Source organism: Lactuca virosa, chromosome 5, assembly GCF_052849685.1.
Source record: "Lactuca virosa cultivar CGN04683 chromosome 5, Lactuca_virosa_CGN04683_v6, whole genome shotgun sequence".
NCBI classification, from domain to species: domain Eukaryota; kingdom Viridiplantae; phylum Streptophyta; class Magnoliopsida; order Asterales; family Asteraceae; genus Lactuca; species Lactuca virosa.
The window spans coordinates 315,538,670-315,542,830 of NC_136430.1; the positions used below are offsets into that span (position 1 = coordinate 315,538,670).

Here is a 4,161-nt window from a genome sequence, read left to right on the forward strand (position 1 = left end):
GCTAATTCCTCTTTGCTATTTCAGACTTTCACTTTGTATTGATTTTTTTTGATGTCATGCCACCTCCCCTAAACAGAATTACAAAAGCATTATATATATGACTATGACAATTATAAGTGTTTTCCTACTTTATGCCAATCTTATCATTCCTATAAGTAAAATATATGAAAGAAGACTAGAATACATATAGAATAACTTGACCAACTTATCCATAAAAAAAGAGAATTAATTAATATTTAATACTACTTCTAGGTTGAAGAAAAGCATCATACCTTTTTCCTTTTATAAGCTGGTAATAGTACTTCATCCAGGAGAGCACATATATTTGGCTCCTAGGACAGTTGCAAAAGGCTCTCTTTGGATGCCTAGAAGCTTTGTTCAACATGAGTGTACTACACACAGCTTAGTTGTAACTTGTAAGCACATTTATCCAATGAAATAGTCTACATGTTTAAGGCTTTAAGCAACAAGCTTCAAAACTAAAATAAATCAAATTACATAATCGTAATTATACATTTTGTAAACTTTTGTGCTTCTTAAACAAGCTAATTTATGATATTACACAATACAAGAAAACCACTAGAAAGGTGGAAAGGTGTGTAGGATAGCAATTGCATCACGAAATGAAGTAATTCCAACTTTAAAATTTGGAAGGAGTGTGCCACACTAAAAATGGAAAGTTGGAAACTTTAATATTAGTTTATTAAAAGGTTGTGGAATCCACACAATACAATAGTTAACTTCCTAATTCCATCATAATAACACTTTAACAAGCAAAAGTTCATTTTTGCTTGTATTCATGTTTCTACTTTCTGCCCATCCATCATCATTGGATGGATTTATACTTGATTAATTATGACAACTGGCTGAATATGCAAAAAACATGTATTAGTTATGAGATAGAAAATTCTTTTCATTCCAACTTTCCATATATTTATCCGGTGAATCCTTGAATCTCAAAAACATCTAGATAATTTCTCAGTTAGATTAACTTTTAATGCTTTTAAGCTTATCCTAACAATCTTTAGATCTCAGCATCCTTATCCATTGATAGTAAACATATTGGTATAACTAAAACATACGGGATACCAGTTTTTGGGCTTTCTTAAGATCCTACAGACCATATACATGAATCCGATCTCGCATTGTCCTATTGGAGGAAATAGGGTTTATGTTGGAGATCTGGATACCCTTTGGATCGTGTGAACACTTTCCGAACTGATATTTCTACCTTATGTCTGGGTTGCAAGAAATTCAGCCTAGGATAATTCAAGAGGACACTTACGAATCTAGGCACAGAAAACGTAAGCTAAATTGCTAGAAGGATTATGTGTTCGTTTGAAGAAAAAAAAAAGAGCTAATAATTTCCATGTGTATCTTCTCGGAGAGAAGAGTCGTTTATATAATAAACGAGATTTGGGTTTCTCTTAGGGTTGGCTGTCATGGGTTGCTTTGGAAGCAAGCCAGGAAATCCGAAATTTAATGAAGCTTTAGGGTTTCCAAAACTAACGAATTTCGTTAGTTTTACCATAATCACCCTCAAAAATTTGAATTTCCCATTATGTTCCCATATGTAAAATTCGGAGAGTTTTTAGAGCGCTGCCCCAAACCCCGCGGGACCCCAGCCAGGGGCTCTCCCCCTTGGACCCCGCTAGGGGCGCTGCCCCTTTGGAAACCCCGGACCCAGGGGCGCTGCCTCCGGACCCCCGACTTCTTGTCGAACCGGCTTCTAATTCGATCTTATACATGTGTGCACTCCGCACAAACTCGTACATATATTAGAGTACATTTATGAAGCCCTTAGCTCACATGTTAGTTCTAATTACATAAAATGACATGGTGACCCTAAAATCACCAACGTGTTCATGATTAGGTTTTGTGCCTAAAACTCGAAGTTACCATATTTCTACCAATTTTAGTTCCAATATTTTATATTAATCGTTGATTGGTGTTAAATATGATATGAAAACACCTGATGGATCGACAATAACATATTTGTAGGATTGGAGCCAACAACCTTACGGCTGAGCTTATGGCTTAGCTCGAATACACACAAAGTTCAAGTTTCAAACCATACAATATGAAAAAGAGAAAATACAATATTCTGATGCAAACTACAAGCCAGTAGAGCCTATCCATTTGGTAAGTCCAAAAGTAATAGCCATAGCCATCCACCCTCCAACCAGAATCCTAAAACAAGACTTCACCACAGGAGTCCTCCCTAGAACACCTCCAATCCACCCAAAAACCACAAGCCCCAAGCTCACTGTGGCTACCACCACCCCCAGCCTAACCTTGTGGTCCACTATAAAAGAAGCAGCCAATAAGGGCATGATGGCCCCCAACATGAATGCAAGGGCCGATGCTGCAGCTGCCTGAATGGGATTTGGTAGTGCTTCCTTCTCACTTTCCTCCTCATTTCCTGAAATTCTCTTATCTCTCTTCATCTGAGCCACCTCTATATCTCGTTGGGAGCTCACTGAAACAAATTCACCTATTGCCATACTGCATGCACCTGCAACTAAGCCAGCAAATCCTGTAAGAATCATGGCTCTCACATCTTGTTTCACAGCTCCAACACCCATCATCAGAGCTGAGACAGAGACTAGACCATCAGTGGCTCCCAGAACAGCAGCACGCAGCCACTGTCCTCTTTGTGAGTAGTCAAATTCTTTTTCTATAGACACTTGGTCATGTTCTTGTTCAGATCTGTCTTCAGAAACCCGAATGCAAAGATCAATATTTCCAGCCATGATGGTGAAAGTAAGAAAGAATGAAAAAATTATATCACAATTCACAAAGAATGATAGATGAAGTGTTACTTGTGGAAGATAGAATCCCACCTGTGTTATATATAGTATGTATTTCTGTATAATGATGAATGGGTAGGTGGTGAATAAAGTTAAAGATGGTGGGAAATCCACAAGCCCTCAGATTTTGGTATGTTTATTATAAGGAAATAGAAAGAGCCAATACTACACACAAAAGAAGTGAAGATTGATGGTTAAAAAATTCAAGGCTTGTGGAATCCACACGATGTCCACTCGGCATGTAAATGAGAAAAACATCAACAGCCTTTCCTAAGTAAAAGAAAGGGTGGAGTAACCTCCTGACAGAATTATAGGAGCAACAGGAGTAGGAAAATATAATCGTTTCTCTGTTTTCCTACTTTATTATTAAAGATATTATCCACTTGAAATGGTAAGAAAATTACTACCTTAGTTAGGGAATTTGGCACATTGATATCAAAGGTACCAACCAAAAGGCAGTAGAACTATCAACATTTTCCTGAGTGGCTGATTATTTCTATGGCAGTTACTAGTTACTGGTTTTGCACCTCTGCACGTTTGTTTATTTAATGTGTTATGCAAATTATCGCCATTCAGCTGATTTCTGACTAAGGATGGGATGGCTAATGTAAGTTGTGTTATAATATATGTATAACACAACTTAATTTGTTTTTATGTGTATGCTTATTATTAGTTTGTTTCTTTTATATTCATCTGTACCAAACTTTCCTATCTCTTCTGGATTCATGCTTGTTACCCTGACATATGTGCAAGATTTACTGTATATCTATTAGTTTAGACCTGCAAAATGAGCCTACCTTTGCATTATGCCATCCAAATATTCTTCTTCTAGCAGAATAATTTTGTGTGTTGTGAAGTGTTCTACTCGAACAATGTAAAATGAAGGAGACCTTACGCTTCTTATAATGAAAAGGAAAGAGTGTTCACTGACAACTAAAGTTAGCGTAGTCAATCTCAACAAAAAAAGGAGTGTGGAGCCACATGATTGCCACAATCTACTCAATATAAAAATGTAATAGTATCTCAAAACATATAAAACTGAATGGTGTGTGTGGTCCATAAGTGGTGGAAAGATAGATGAGTTTAAAAAATGGAAGGAGTGTGGAATCCACACCACCAACATAAAGATGAATTGGAAAAGGGGAAGGGGAAGGCTCTTTCTTTGATATATTGAAGTATTTTCCAAACAGTTGCTTTGTAGCAAAAGAATTAATTACATAAAAGGGTATATTAGTATATCACCTCATCGAAAGGAATGAGTAATTACAGAAGGTGAGATTTATGAAAAACCTTTCAAATTTTCAATGTGTAGATGGTGAAAAGAAATTGAGAAATAACTAGCAACTCAGAA

The 4,161-nt window shown here is 36.6% G+C and overlaps 1 pseudogene; it reads right to left on the minus strand.

The window, feature by feature from the left end:
* Nucleotides 1-1,978: 1,978 nt before the first annotated feature.
* LOC145115536 (vacuolar iron transporter homolog 4 pseudogene) lies at nucleotides 1,979-2,834 on the minus strand (annotated as a pseudogene).
* Between the last annotated feature and the right edge of the window lie 1,327 nt (nucleotides 2,835-4,161).